At 34.0% G+C, this 16,988-nt stretch overlaps 2 pseudogenes; both read left to right on the top strand.

Annotated features, from left to right (window-relative positions):
* Nucleotides 1-2,150: 2,150 nt before the first annotated feature.
* On the top strand, nucleotides 2,151-8,553 carry LOC120165143 (annotated as a pseudogene).
* A 2,050-nt stretch (nucleotides 8,554-10,603) lies between these two features.
* Nucleotides 10,604-13,917, top strand: LOC120165192 (annotated as a pseudogene).
* Nucleotides 13,918-16,988: the final 3,071 nt, after the last annotated feature.

The following is a 16,988-nucleotide window of genomic DNA, read 5'->3' as shown; positions in this document are numbered from 1 at the left end:
TTAAATTAAAAAATATCTTTCATTCATGTTGTGACATATGTCGCAATCTGATTAGAGGATTAAATTAAGCTGTCACGTTAGCACTCCTATTAACTATTAACGGCAGATAGCCTGATTGAAACAATTAAATAGTTTAGTGGTCTGATTGACAAAATTGAAAGATCAATGGCAAAAATAAAAGGGCTAAATAATTGAGTAGTCAATGGTATATTTTGCCCTATAATAATTATTAAAATAGCACAAGCATTCCAAATAATTATTAAAATAGATAAAAAAAATAGTATAAAATAATTTAAATTTAATTATAATTCTTATCTTATTTGTAATGTATTTAAAGATGCATTCTAAAAAACACAATAATTATGTGAATTTCTTGAAATGATTAAAGAATTAATTATAGATTTTATTTTCTTTAAGGTCTCATTTGTCAAAAACTCAAATTTTAATTAAAGTCTCATTTGTCAAAACTCAATTTTATGCTTGAATATCTTGTTATATTATATTATTTTATGAATTTAGGATTAATACAAAAGTAAGTGACTAAATTATGTCTCGAAAAACGTTTTAATGCTTAAAGAAATTTTCGCTAAAAATAAATACCTAACATTTTCTCAGTTATAATTGTAAGTAACTACCATTTAATTTTTAATTTTTAATAATAAAATAATATTATTTTAAAGTTTAATAAAAAGGAAAAAGTTTAATTTATTTATAAAAAAACCAACTTTTAATGAAAAATATTTAGAAAAACCCTAAAAACTAAAATATCTCATTTTAATCCCATTATTAACCGTCGTCGGCCATCTCCAGCCACCATCGTCATCGTCGAAGGGTCACTCACTCGCCGCCACCCACCTATTGATCAATTGTTATCCTTATCGCCACCCAAAATCTCTAAATTTAAAATCCGAATATCCAAATCCCTAATTTCCAATTTTAATTTCTTAACCCAAATGATTGCAGACCATTATCGTCGTTGTCGAACGTTTGAGTTTGATCGAAATCATACGGTGGTTCAAATTGTGGCAGCAATGTGGTTTATAGGGGTTTGATCGGGGGCAAACGGTGATATGTTACGACGAAAGGTCAATGGGGGGTTTGATCGGGGTCAACGTCGGTGTCGATAATAGAGACGGTGATGGTCACCTCTGGTTGGCCGGTCCATATAGAAGGGGGAAGGAGGGAAAATGGGGGAGGATATTGTTGCATCGGTTGGCCAGTCCACATAGAAGGGGTAAAGAACCAGAAGAATCGGCTAAGAACCGGAAGAATCGGCTAAGAACCGACAAAACTGGGGTGAACCGACTGAAAACCGGTAAAACCGGTGTGAACCGCTGATTCTCTTTTTTTCTTTTAAAAAAATTAAACCAAATGACGTCATTTGTAAAACGAGCTGAGTCAAACTCGAGTACTGCTAAGCTCGACTCGAACTCGAAAACTTTAAAAGTAAGCTCAACTCGACTAAAAAACTCACGAGCTAAAAATTATCAAGTTCAACTCGAAATATAATATTGAAACTTAAACTCGAAAAGGCTCGAACTCAAAAAAAATTTAGAAGCTCGATTAAAGCCTGAAATTCGAGCTCAATTGAAGCGAAAGAATAGTTTGTTCTGTGCTCACCAAAAGGCTCCATGATTTTGAATGTCAAATTACCTCTAGTATTTATAGAAGTCAATTGGGATGCTCTTCTATGTTTCTTAGCCATGTGGGATTGTTTTGTTCTCATATTTTTACTCTTTAGACTTTTGGATGCTTCTATGTTTCTAGCCATGTGTGATTGTTTTTTAAAAATTAAACCAAACGACATCGTTTGTTATGATTTTTTTAGTCCCAAATTTATTTTTTGATTATAGTTATATAATTATATTTATTAATTAATATATTTTACCTTAAATATTATGTTGTAGTTGATCTGAATCATTTTGTTTCACTTGATTTTATATTTTTTAACTTATATATGTTATGACTTTATATTTTTATACCTTTTAATATTGTAAACTTAAAAATGTATTATATATATTAATATTATTTTAAATATTATGTAAAATTTAAAAAAAAATTATTTTATATAAAATCCGAACATTGGTTTCGAGACATAAATTGAGCATTTATTTTTGTACTAATCCATTCGTTTATTTACAAATTTGTAGGAAGGAGGAAAAAACCTCATAAATCTTGAAACCCTAATTAGAAAAGGAAAATTGGTAACCCTCGAAACCTAAAAGCCCAAATTACAATCAAAGAAAAATCGAGAACTCTTTCCAACGCTGCCGTCGGTCGCACATTCGCCTGTCCATCTAATCCTTGACGGCCACATCTCCGAACTTTTCTCGCCGGTATCGCTCGCTTTCACTCTGAGTTGCAGCCATGTATGGAGGGGGTGAGTAGTAAGAAAATTTATCCTCATTAGGCATTGTGCGCGTGTGTGTGTTTGTTGTTACTGTGATGATTTGCTTACTTCTTGAATCTCAAAATTAAGTAACTATACCAAATAATTAACATCCACAGATGAAGTATCGGCTATAGTGATAGACTTAGGGTCCCACACTTGCAAAGCTGGTTATGCTGGCGAAGATGCTCCCAAGGCCGTGTTTCCCTCTGTAAGACAAGTCCAGGCTTCTTTCTTTCTAATTTATGCCTTCTGTTTTCGACCTACTCTTATTCTTCATGGTTGACGTTTTGTTTGTTTGTTAAGGTTGTGGGGTGCATTGAAATGGATGCTGATGATGACAAAGAAAACAACGATTCCGAGACTAACAACAACAATTCTGATTCCAACAAACCCAAAGGAAAACGCAAATTGTATGTAGGCTCTCAAGCGTTGGGTTTTCGTCGTGACCATATGGAGGTGAGGTCTTTGTTTGATGATACTTGCCTTTTCGTGTTAGTTCATTTAATTATTTACTATTTATGTATGTACTACTTAGTTGACGGCTGCTTGCATTCTTCAGGTGGTGTCCCCTAAAGGATGGGGGGTTGATTGGGATATTGTTGATAACATATGGGATCATGCTTTCAAGGATTGTTTACTCATTGATCCTAAGGAACATCCGATGCTACTTGCCGAACCTTCATCCAACACTCAACTACAGAGGGAGAAGTCAGAATTTCCTAGCCCTCGAGCTTAGTTAATTTTCTTTGCCTTTTTCTTTCTCCAATCTGAAAGCATACTGTTTGGTTTTGTTAAAATCTAACAGGACAGCCGAACTCATGTTTGAAAAGTACAAAGTTCCTGCTCTGTTTTTGGCCAAGAATGCGGTATTACCATTTTTCCTCATTTCCAAATCTTTCTATTTTTTTAGTTGGGTTTGATTGCAATTCTTTTCAATGTCAGGTTTACATCATTTGCTTCAGGACGTGCTACCTCTGTTGTTATTGATAGGTATGGTTTATATTCTTAAGTTTTCCTGTAATCAGAAAGTGGTTCTATTACATTCTGGAACAGAGACAAAAACAATGCTCTCTGTTGTTTCTTTGATGAAAGAATGATACAAATAGCCTGGAGGGCTTTTGGTTCAGAATCCACCCTTAAATCAAGTTTCCTTGCTTATTTTACTTACATGTTTTTATGTGTAAATATATTCCTTAGTGGTGGAGGATCAACTATGGTTGCCCCAGTACATGATGGTTATGTTCTTCAAAAGGTATTCCCCCCCCCCCTCCCTTCTGTCTACTTTGCTCAGATTGGACTTTTCCCCAATAAAATATTCAATGTTGAGTTAGTCTGGAAAGGAATAAAAAAAATTTAATTGTATATTGGAGAGCTTTCCCTGGGAAAATTTCTGATCAGGAGTTGGCAAATTTAGCAGCTATGACGAGTTGCAAATTCATACTCTTAAAAATTTATAACTGAGGCTGAATTTGCACCTTAGCTTTATTAGTTGATTTTTCACTTCATTATCTTATGCCAAGTAATGATTTGCTGGGAAAGCAAAACTCTGCAATGTTCTTAATTTTTTTATACTGAAAATGAACTTCCTGCTGGATGAAATTCTATTTCTGTGAGATCTTGAACCATTTGATGACTGCTTTTTATAAAAAAGAAATCCCACTTGCCTTTATGATCAGATCGATGATCTGTACTTTTGTTTTTACCTTTCCCTTGTACCATTTTTTGGTTGCAATAAACAGGCAGTGTTCATCTCCTATTGGAGGAGAATTTCTTACTGATTGCTTGAAAAGCTTGGAAAGCAAAGGCATCGTGGTAAGTATGGTATTAAGTAATTGATGAGAATTCCCGTATCACTTTTCATTGCTTCAATTTAAACTGTTCTCTTTCCTGATGTTGTAGATAAAACCAAGGTACTCTTTTAAGAGAAAGGAAATACAACCGGGGGTGTTCCAGGTATTTTATAATATCACCGGAACCCATTCAAGTTTATGCCATTAATTGGTTTTGCATACATGTCATTCTCAAGTTCAACTTCTTTGACAACACTAGCAAGCCTAATGGCATTAGACAAAAACTGTTCAACTTTTTCTTTGACAACACTATTGTACAAAATCCATTTAAGGTTCATGATCAGTTTCGAGACTCATTTTGAAATCCTTAATACTGCTCAAATGGCAAGGGGAGATTGCATCACTCCCTGCTTTCTGTGCGGTGTTGACATATGCCAGCCAGAGAACTTAAAAACAGCAAAATATGATGAGTTTCAGCAATTTGATATTAACAGTCACTGAGTAATAGTTAAAAATGTTGAACATTGATAAAAGTTCCCTTCCCCTCTTTTCTTATGGTATTTGGGGGGGGGGGGGGGAATCCCTTATTTAAATATATGCTCTATAGTATAACTTAAATCTTAAAAGAGAAGGCAAACACACTTAAAGAATTGCTGTATGGTGGATAATGTCTTCTGATCATAATTGTTTTGTCAAAGTAAAGAAGTTTTCTTGAAACTGCAATGTACTCTATTGGAAATTTACTCCAGCTGTGTTACACTTTTTCTTGTTCCTTCTCTAAATAACCTACATTACTTTCTGAAAATTCTCTTTACTTTGATTCGGGAATTTCAGACTGTAGATGTTGATTTGCCGCACACAACAGAATCCTACAAGCTTTACTCCCAGGTTGTTTTTAATCATTGTTATCCCTTTCCAATTGACAAGTTCGTTCCTGTAATACCTTTGTATATCTTCTTACAACAGAGAGTGATTGCAAGTGATATCAAGGAATGTGTCTGTCGCTCCAGATACTCCATATGATGGTTTGTATTCATTCACCGTCTTTTCTTTCGGGGTCATGCCACTTCATCCTTATATTCCTATTTTATGTGTATGTATGTTTGTAATCATAGAAGCTGCTTAAGTAATATCTCAAAATCTTTGTTTGCTGTAGCTGGAATGCTACCTATGACATTATGCTTTTTAAAAAGGTCTCTTTGCATTACGTTGATGTTGTTAATTTGGTTTTACAGCTTTATGATTGCCTTTCCTTGCAGAAAGTTCATATTCAAATATCCCAATGACCCCATACGAGCTTCCTGATGGCCAGTGAGTTCCTTACTAGTTTATTAGCATCGGTGTGTGTAATTATGTTCTTTTGTTCCTTTGATCTCGATTTCTGTTGCTACTAATATTAATTGATTGCATTTTTTTATGTTAATTCAGGACAATTGAAATTGGTGCTGATAGATTTAAGATCCCTGATATTCTGTTTAACCCATCTTTGGCTCAGGTAGGTGGTCTTCAAACTTTGGAGATCTTGATTTCATTTTTTTAATGCTTTATGTGTACTTTCAGTTTCTTTTTTCTTAAATTTTATTTGTATCAGAGTTCTATTGGGGGTATTAGCTTCTGTTGTTGGACTAGGGGCGGAAAGTGTGAAACAGTGATTAGAGAAAAACAAAGATGGAAGAAATTTGGGGAACAGAGGGATTCGGAAAGAAACACAATCAGGAGAGGAAATCAAAATGATCCTAGGTTAAAGAAATCAGAATTCAATCAAAATCTTCATGATTTAACGCTACGGAGATTGAACCTCAAATCCTTATTTATATGTCAAATACCAGTGTAACTAATGCTTAGAAAATAATTTTAACACTAAAGAATGCAAAGTAGCCAGCATAAAAAAAACAAGAAAGCTTATATAGCTTTGTACAAAATAAACTCCTAACATGCTTATTCCATGAACATTCTTTCTAACATAGTTCAGCATGTTCTTGTCAATTGATATTCTTTTGAACATTGTTCATCTGCAACATTTTGTCCTGAAAATATATGCATTCTTCATTGTTTTAATGACACTGATAAAAATACATGGTCTTAAACTTGTTCATCAGCTTACTTTGGATTTGTCTAATGTGCATGGTCTTAAACTTGCAATTTTTATGCTTATTTATTTATTTTTCTTGCATAACTAGATTATATTTTTCCATTAGTAATTTGAGTGTATTTTGATGTTATTTTGGTGTTTTTTTTTTTACTAGACAATTCCTGGAGTGGATAATTTTGCTGAGATTCATCTGCTCGTGGCTTGCCACAAATGGTATGCTAGTTCACTTCATGCATATTGCCTATAATGTATCTTTTATTTTTACAAGGATTACTTAATTAAGCATTTTTATTTTTTTTGCAGGTCATAGAAAGCATCAATAGATGTGATGTTGACATCAGGAAAGAATTGTTTGGCAGTATACTGGTAGGTCAGCCACACCCAAGCAAACCTGTCCTCAAGTGTCCTTATAATTTTTTCATCTCGAGTTTATTTTTTTCAAATATCATTTCCTGAACAAGTAGCTTATTTGATTGGATAAAATGTGCATTAGTAATTTAATTGATAAACATGTACAATATTTAAGGCATGGATCTGTGTGCATGACTGATATTATCACTTCTGCTATTCATTTATATTGCAGCTTGCTGGTGGCACTGCATCTATGCAACAGTTGAAAGAACGACTTGAGAAAGACTTGCTGGAGGTATTCTTGTTTGTTTTCCATTCCTGCATAATTTTTTTCTCTTTATGATCCTATAGCTTGATTTCATGTTGTTGCATATATATATTTTTGTAATAGCAGTTGTTGATGGTCAATCCTTGAAAATCTGGTTTCTTATAACCGTAGTTTCTTCATATTCTCATGTTGGTAGAATAAAAATTTTGGTAGCAAAATAACTCTACCATTGTCTGTCAATATGAAGGAATCTCTCAAGCTGCTAGAGTTAAAGTATTGGCTAGTGGAAATGCAACAGAAAGAAGATTCAGGTTCGTTGTGGTTTGATTCATATCCTTTTGGTTCTATCTTCATCTGTTTTGCTTGGCAATTTCTATTCTTTAATGGTCCTGAGAAATGCACTCTCTTTTTTGAGCCAGCATCAGTGTTCTTGTTGCTGGATTTATTCTTTCATTTGTGTGATAAATAGTTAAATATAAAGAATGAAATGTATACATTAGTAATAAATAGTTAAGATTCAATATAATATATAGTTGAATAGTATAAAAGCATGGATTATCAAATCCAAATTTATATCAGTGATAGGCATCGGACAAATCCATGGATTTGAGAATTAATGATGACTGTTGCATTTTTTAGCATTTTATTACTCGGTATACTATCTTTGAAATCCATGTTCTCAAACATTACCTAAATTCTTTTGCGCATGCCAGGTAAATATGTTGTTAACTAATGATTGTCACTTATGCTGTATTACGCATAATTCTCAAGCTTATAGATTAAGAAATGTAGCCGGTAACTGCAAAGGGAAAATGTAGAATTCATAAGATGTATGATTAAATATAATGATTTACCTTCTATTGATTACATTACCGAAGTCAACGTAATCTGATCCATCATAACAAGACCAAAAGAAATTATTACCTTTTCTAGTTTGCCAATTTTTTTATCATAAGCTTGTGTACATTTTTAATGAGAATTTTGTTTACTTGCTTTAAATGTTCTGCCTATATGTATAAAACAGTGTCTGGATAGGAGGTAGTATATTGGCATCTCTTGGTTCATTCCAGCAATGTGGTTCTCCAAGTCTGAGTAAGCATCATGTTTCCCTTTTCATTTTGCGATCTCGGTGTTATCAACAGAACATCCGTAGCAGTAAACATATAGTAGGTTATAGTAAGTGAATTACTTAATTTTAAATTAAATGCATGCGTCTGACAGGTATGAAGAACATGGAGCATCATATATCCAAAGAAAATGCCCTTAAGATGATATGCATTGCTTTTATTGACATGGTAAGGAAAGCTAAGCCATTCACATAAACTTTTGTTTCACCATTTTGTTACCAGAGCTCATTTCATCTTTTCTAGGTTTAGGATGTACTTCTGTTGGACCTGAATCGTCCCATTCGTGCTATAACTATTCTGATTGATAACGCCTGTAGGTCAATGTAAGATATTCTATTTACAAGACTAATGTCTATTATCGTCCTAGATGGTGAGCATTCATGGGTATTAGGAAAGATGTTTTCTTCCCTCTTTGTTTCGAATTTGAGCTCTGTTAATATTATTTATCTTTTAAGTGACGCTAACCAGTTTTCTGGTGTTGTTTAACGGGATATCTTGTTAAAATATGATTGCAGTGTATGTTGAACATGTTATCATATCATTTGAACAATATCGTAACGTGTATCTATGTCAATTTCTTCAGGGTTCTACTTAACGTTAGACACTAAAGCAAAAAACGATATAATTCAACTATATTTAAATAAGAACAATTGGATTAAAAGTAACTACAATTACATTTAACTACAATTTAAAATTATGTAATATCAAAACTTAATTTAAATTAAAAATTAAATTAAATAAGAACAATTGGAAAATTGGAAATTTAATACTTCCAATTTTTTTTGGAAGTTTAAGACTCAAGAATTGGTATTTCTATATAAAATTATAAAAAGGAGGTTGTTAGTGGGGGTGAGCAATCGAGTCGAGCCAAAAAAATTTGAAATTTGAGTTGAATTTTTTAGTTCAAACTTGACTTAAATTTTTTCTAGTCGAGTTTAAGAAATTTGAGTTGAGTTATTTGAGTAAGTTATTCGAGTTTTAATGTTAATTTTATAATAATTATTTATAGTATTATGGTAAGGATGGTTCAATTTTTTGATTTTCTCTAACCATATATATATATATATATATATATTCTTTCACATTATAATGTTATTTATATATCAATACAATCTAAAATTGTAAAGTTATTTATAATATTATATTTCTTTTATTTTGAGGTTAAGATATTGATGGGAGTATAAAAGAGCCAATGAATGATCAGAAGAAATAAATGTAGTCAAAAGATCAAATTGAGTAAAATGCAACGTTAAGGGTATAAAAAATTACATTTTAGTAAAAAATATTGAAGTTACATAGGTATTTATAATGATATATGTATGTGGTTCAAATTTGGTAAAACATACTTAAAATAAAGGATAAATTAGAGAAATAAGGAAATTAAAAAACGAGGGATTAAATTGAAAAATAAAAAACTTATATATGAAAGAGAAATTAAGACATGTATTCTATAATAGTTTAGTAGCATGTTGTTTAAATTTGGTTAAAAATAAACTTAAAAAGGAGAAAATGAAGGAATAATGAAATCGGAGATTAAATCGTAAAATTGTCAAAATTAGTCAAATTTTCGGTTTTTCGAGTAACTCGAAGTTTCAAATTTCAACTTAACTCAACCCGAAATCAAATTGATAATTCGAGTTGATTTGAAAAAATCGAAATTAAAAAAATCGATTTTTTAAATCGAGTCTAAGGTCGTCCCTAATTATCAATAGAGACATCAATTTAGTAAACTTTTCACTTTAAACAACCCGCTCTGAAAGTTGTTATTTATCATTATTACTTAAAAAATGATAAATTTTACGTTTAGTAGCTAAACTATTAGTTTCAGTCCATTTTAATACCTAAACTTTTAATTTTTAAAAATCATGCCTAAAGTTTAGTTTTGGTTCATTTTAGTACTATGCCGATAAAAACCTTAGTTTTTGGTTCATTTTAATAACTCATTCAAAATTTAACGTTATTTTGAAATTTTTTTGAAAGTTTAGGTACAAAAACGGACCAAAACTGATAGTTTAGGTACTAAAAGTGTTAAGTTTTACGGCGGGATACTAAAATGAAATGAAAACTAAACATTATATGATTTTAAAAAAATTGAAAGTTTAAGTACTAAAACCTGATAGTTTAGATATATATGGGTAGTTTACCCTAGAAAATAATAGCATAAATCAATTGATTCAAGTGGGCCCTTCCCTTACATGCAGCTGCAAAGCTTATTAACTACACTACGTACCATAGAAAAGAACCACTCTTAAGTCTTATTTGGTCCTTGGCGCCTTGGCCGGCGGTGATTCCAATTATTAACAATTATATTCACTGCTTCGTTCTTCTATAAACTTTCCTTTTAGCACAGGTCCCTTCCTTCCACTATTCCTCATAAAAATCTCCGACTCACATGATGAGCCAATTAGGTATAATCAATTTACAAACTGTTCACTGAAACAGACATGTCACGAAAGTGTTGTCATTATTCATGAAACAATTGCGTTAATCAGTCATGCTCAACTCGTTCCTTCCTTCTATATTCAGCAAGCATCAAGCAACGACATATCTCTTACAAAAGTAGTAAACAACATCAACTAAACAATGTTGAAGCCACAGCAGATTCATCGGTCTCATCATTCCATCGGAAACTTACTTCCTTTCCCCAGTCAATTCATCCATGGCTTCTCTACCCAGCTTTTCTCCCACTGCATAACTCAAAGATCAATCAAACACGTAAAATGTTAAACTTGGTCCACCCCACTCCTGTTAAAGCAACTTTAACAAACACTACTGAGAAACATGTTCTGTTAAGGCTACTGTTATTGCAAAACAAACCGTCACTAGTTTTATAAAAACATAGGCATACAAGAAGGCCTTGATGAAATCCAAGATTTGCTTGGCAAACAGCTGTTGGAGCTCGTTAGTTCCCACCTTGATCCTAGTAAGTACCACGGCACCCCTTTTTTGTTTTGGGATGATAAAATCTTTTACTTCATGAAGTTGGTAATGAGACTTTGCAGAGACTGGATTAGAGAAAAAGAATTAAAGGGTATGCACATCGTGTAAGCAAGGATGGGAGCATGTTAAGTATGAAGCCCAGTTCGAATCCCTGCAGGTTTAGTGAGATCGGTGCTTTTGTGTTGAAACGAGCATCATAATGAAATGTTTATCGAGGACATAGTGTTTGATGGTGTGCCGAATGGAGCTGTTAGCGTCAGCTGTAATTCTTGGGTTCATTCCAAGTTTGATAATCCTCGAAACAGTCTCTTCACCAACAAGGTCAAGATTTTCTCTTTTTTTCTTAGTTTGTATATATATTATCACCATTGACATTGTTTTAAAAGCTTGAAAACTCCTATGGAGCAGTATTTGCATCCGAGACACCAAGTGGATTGTGGAAACTTAGAGAAGACGAGCTCTTGAATTTACAAGGAAACGGCAAGGAAAGCGTAAATCCTTCGAAAGGATTACGATTACGATGTTTACAACGACCTCGGCGACGTTGACACCGATCAAACAAGAAACGATCGTCTCGGCGGCAAAGACTTCCCTATCCTCGTCGTTGCCGAACTGGACGTCCTCGTTGCCGCACAGGTAAGATGACCAATAACACCACTTTATCAAGTCCTATTCAAAACATAACCTGAACTATAAGGATGCATAAAATGGTTTAATGTAGATCCGAGTTACGAAAATGGGAAACCGGTTTCTATGTGCCGAGGGAGGAAGCATTCTCCGAGGTGAAGCAGCTGACTTTCTCCACGAATTTCATGTACTCGATGTTGACGGCACTAATACCGTCGCTCGAAGCTACTATCCTGGACCCTGATCTCGGATTTCCAAACTTCAACGCCATTGACGAGCTTTACACTCAAGGGCTTAACTTGCCAGCCCTTGATAAGCAAGAGGTTTGGAAATCAGTCATCCCTAGGCTCATCAAGACCGTCTCTGACGAAGCTCACAGTATTTTGCGCTTCAAGGCGCCTGAAACACTGGACAGTAGCAACTTCGATCACAACATAACGTTATGGTCATTTTAGATGAAACATCGGTATATTGTGGTTTGGCCTTTTCAGGAGACAAATTCTTTTGGTTGAGGGATGAGGAATTTTCTAGGCAAACTCTTGTGGACTTGACACTCTTAGTATAAACTTGTAACGGTAGGAAGGGGGCACAGATTGTACTTGTTATGATTTTTGTGTATAGTTTTGAGTTTTTTTGTTTAACTCGTCGTTATTGGTTATAGGAATGGCCATTGAAGAGCAACCTCGACCCTGAAATCTACGGTCCAGCAGAACCGCAATCACCACCCACATTATTCAACGAGAAATCAATGAAGTCATGACGGTCCATAAGGTAATTCTGAATTATGTGTTTTCAGCGGCGTTGCGTTTATTGTATTGGAGACATAACATGGTATTTTTTCTTCAATTTCCATTTATGCAGGCGATAGATCAGAAGAGACTATTCATCCTAGATTACCTGACTTGTTCCTACCCTACGTTGAGAGGGTTAGAGATCTTAAAGGCAGAGCACTTTACGGATCACGACAATGTTTTTCTTGAACCCTGACGAGACTTTGAAGCCGATAGCCATCGAGCTAACTCGACCACCAATGGAGGGAAACCACAATGGAAGGAAGTATACACGTCTTTGCATTCCACCGGAGATTGGCTTTGGAAACTTGCCAAAACTCAAGTTCTTCTCAATATTCAATCTACCACAGCTAGTTAGTCACTGGTATTAACAGTGTTCCACTGATTCAATTTCTTGATTGATTTAGACAACATAGGAAACCTGAACTGTGTTTGCAGGTTAAGAACTCACGCTTGTAGTGAACCTTATGTCATTGCAACTAATCGGGGTCAGTGATGCATCCAATTTATCGATTATGCATCCTCATCCCAGTACACGATGGAGATTAACGCATTGGCCCGAGAATCGTTAGTCTCTGCCGATGGACTGATTGAGAAAATCATGACCTTTGGCAAGTATTATCTAGAGGTCGGCTCCATCTTTTACGACCAACATTGGCAATTCGATCAGAATCATTGCCTGCTGATTTGATTAGCAGGTAAATTTCTTCATTGTCTCGATCTTTTTAAGTTTTTGATCTTGAATTTTTGTTTCTTGATTACGTTTTGTTTCATATTGTCCAGGGGAATGGCGGTTGAAGATCCAAATGCTCCTCAAGGCCTTAGGCTAACAATCAAAGACTACCCTTATGCCAGTGATGGTCTCTTACTATGGGATGCCCTCAAACAGGTTACCGAGTATTTAATCACTACTATCCGAAACCGAGCATGGTAGAAGCTGATCAAGAGATTCAATCATGGTGGACCGAAATCCGAACCATCGGCACGGTGACAAGAAAGATGAACAGTGGTGGCCGGTCCCCCCGAATGACTTGATCGATATCCTCATGACTATAATTTGGGTTGCATCAGGTCAGCATGCGGCTGTCAACTTCGGACAATACACATATGCAGGGTACTTCCCTAGCAGGCCTTCGTTCACGAGGACAAAAATGCCAAACGAAGACCCTACCGACAACGAATGGCGGCGATTCTTGAGAAACCCGAAGCCGCATTACTCGAATGCTTGCCTTCGCAGATTCAAGCAACTCGAGCAATGGCGATTTGGAATGTGATCTCACATCATTCTCCGATGAAGAGTATGTGGGGGACAAACTGGAGCCATCGTGGGTGGAAGACCCCGTTATAAGAGCTGCATTCGAAAGACTTCATGGCAAGTTGAAGCAAGTTGAAGGCATAATCGATGAAAGGAATGCAGACTGTAATTTGAAGAACCGAAATGGAGCAGGCATTACACCTTATGAGCTTTTCAAGCCATTTTCGGAGCCTGGGGTTACAGGCATGGGTGTTCCTAACAGTTTCTATTTGAGCTTCATGTGAGATTGAGCTGTCTGAATTTATGAACAAGTTTATCAAAATTGCATTAGCAGTAAGTAGCATCAGTGAGTTTATGAAATTGAGCTGTCTGGGTTTATGAATAAGGTTTTTTTTAAAGGTTTAAATAGTAGCATAATAAACATAATATCTAAAATATATGACGAAGACAAAAATTCTATAGTGCACGTCGCATATCATAACGTACTACTAAAACAACATAAATGAAACATACGATAAGTAAAATTGTCCTTATTATGTAAATATTAAAAATATAAAGATTTATCTAAATTAATCATTAACTAAAATTTAGTTTTAGTTTTAATAGAACTATTTAAATTATAATTTTTTTTTATTAAAATAATAATTAATTACTTTGTTTAGTATTAGAATTTGTAAATTATTTAGATTAATAATTACCACCAGTAGCAATTATCGCCAAAGACTTTAACTCACTGAAATATTCATTAAAGAATATTATATTACAAATCTAACGTTGACCGTCATTTTCTGTCACGAATTCACCATCGCCTAATAATCGCCAGTTTTCATATAAAGTGAACTCAAACACCAAAGCTGTATGCTAAACTCTCAACAAACAAATATATCTTATAAAGCCTTTAATCAAAATAAATAAATAAGATAACACCTTTAGCCTAATGTCGGATTTTCTTTTCTTTTTTCTTTCTATATTGTTTCCGTAGTTCTTATATTTTTGAGAGACACGGCTGAAATTTTTTAGGCAACAGTGTGTATTGTATAATTATATTTCTATATATATTAGATGATGGTGAACCGGGTGACAGAAAACGGTAACGTTAGATTTGTAGTATAATATTTTTCGACAAGTTTTTCAAAGAGTTTTTCGAAAATTTAAGGTCTCTGGCAATGGCTAATACTGATGATCATTCTTAATTAAAATAATTTACAAATTCTAATGCTAAACAAAGTAAATTACTTAAATTAGCTATTTTTTTAATAAAAAATCATAATTTAAATATAGTTATTTTAAACTATAAATAAATTATAATTAATGGTTAATTTTAGATAAACCCTTATACTTTTTAAAATTTACATAATAAGAATAACTTTACTTGTGGTACGTTTCGGTACGACGCTTTAGTGGTATATGCGGTATGCGACGTGCGTTGTAGACTCTTCCATGACGAAGAATAATAACGGTCTAACAATATAAAATATATAGAGCTGGGTATACGGGCTACCCGCCCGTTTAGCCCGTGGGTTTCAACTGTGCGGCTTAAACGGAGCTCCCGCAATCATAAACGGTAAATTCTAAGGCCCGCGGCCCGTACCATTTAACCCGCGTGCTAACGGGCTTACCAATGACCCGTTAAATAACAACAATTTTAAATGCTTTAAATGGAAAAAAATAATGTTTTAACTTGCCACCTTTAAAAAATATGTTCTAACTTAATAACTATGAAAACCCTAGCTCCCCTTTTATAAGAATTGCTCTCTTCTAGATAAGGAAGTTTATTAAAAGTGAATCCCACCAAAATAGGGATTTTTAAATACCCTCATCCTTATTTAAAGATAAGAATAATTCAATGAGTCTTTCAGCCGTCATTAAACTTTTTTCCTTGTAAATTTGTAACCCTAATTTAGGGTTATACGGATGGTAAGGCGTGCCCACACCTTAACTAAAGATTCTTATGCGATAGCTCAGGATGAATAAGCCGTGCCCACGCCTTATGCGAAAACCTCTTCTGGTATTGCCAACTTCTTGAATTCTATTTTTTATCCTTAATTTGGGGATTTCGTGAAGATCATGCTATCCATTGGATTTTGAACTTGTTTAATCTAAATCTTCAACCTAATCCACAAATACGAAATATAATCAAAATCCATGATTTAAGCAATTTTAGTTATTCAAATATGAGGAAATTATCATAGAATATATGACTAATATGCATATTATCAAATAAGTCTCAATAAGTCTAAATTAAATAACATCATAACACCATTAATTCTCAATAAGTCTAAAATAAATAACACCATAACACTAATAAGTCTCAATAAGTCTAAATAAAATCAACATCATAATATTCAATGTTTTTTGAATCCTTGGATGTAGTTGAATCTTCCATTTTTCCAATCACCGGAGAGTTGTCCACTTCATCTACAATATAAGAAAAATTATAATATATTAGATAGTTTAAATTTTGAAAATCAAAAGTAAATTTATAAAGAAACAATTTTACTAAACACTAAGAATATTTACCTTCAACCTCAAATCCTAACAACCAATTTTTGGTACATATAAAAGATTGGACATTTTCCGGAAGGAGACAACTTCAGTATTTGTTGAGAACATGAGAGCCAATGCTAAATGCCGATTCTGATGCAACAGTTGTAATTTGAATGCTCAAATGTCACATGCCATCAATGCAAGATTTGGAAATCTAAGTTGATTCTCCTTCCAATAATGCAAAAGATTAAGACATGGATGGTAAGTTAAAGAAACTGATTCGAATCGACGATGTTGCGCCACTGGTTCGTGAGAGACTAAGAATGAGAGTGTGAATTGGATTTGGGGGCTTGCTTTAGTTACTTGCTTCAGTGTGAATTGGGAACATTTACTCGTAGGGTTTCGAAATGTGAATGGGGCTGTGGGCATTTGGGCTTCATACTTCAAAATTGCATATCATCAAATTAAAACGTGAATTGGGCTTTAGACTTCAGTGCACATAAAACGTGAATTGAGCTAAACGTGAATTGTCTTTTGTAAAACATAAAATAAATTGAAAAAAATAATTAAATTAAGCGGGCTACCAGCAGAGCCCGCGGGTATACCTAAACCCACGGGTTTAACAGCCCGAGCTAATAAGCCCGCAATTAAACGAGGTTTAATTTTTGAGGCCTGAATCCCACAGGGCCATGGGTTATACGGGTAACCCGCGGGCCTTAGCTCATATACCCAGCTCTAAAAATATAGGATGATTCTTCTATGCTCGACGAGTAGCGATGAGCACCACTAACAATGAGCACCAATAATTTAATTTATAAAAATTTAAATTCTAAAGGACAAACCTTATAATAATAAATTAGTTAAAATT

Source organism: Hibiscus syriacus, unplaced genomic scaffold, assembly GCF_006381635.1.
Source record: "Hibiscus syriacus cultivar Baekdansim isolate YM2019G1 unplaced genomic scaffold, ASM638163v2 tig00111582_pilon, whole genome shotgun sequence".
In the NCBI taxonomy this organism is placed as follows: Eukaryota; Viridiplantae; Streptophyta; class Magnoliopsida; order Malvales; family Malvaceae; genus Hibiscus; species Hibiscus syriacus.
Note: the sequence above shows the minus strand (reverse complement) of the source record. Positions and strands in the feature narration are given on the sequence as shown.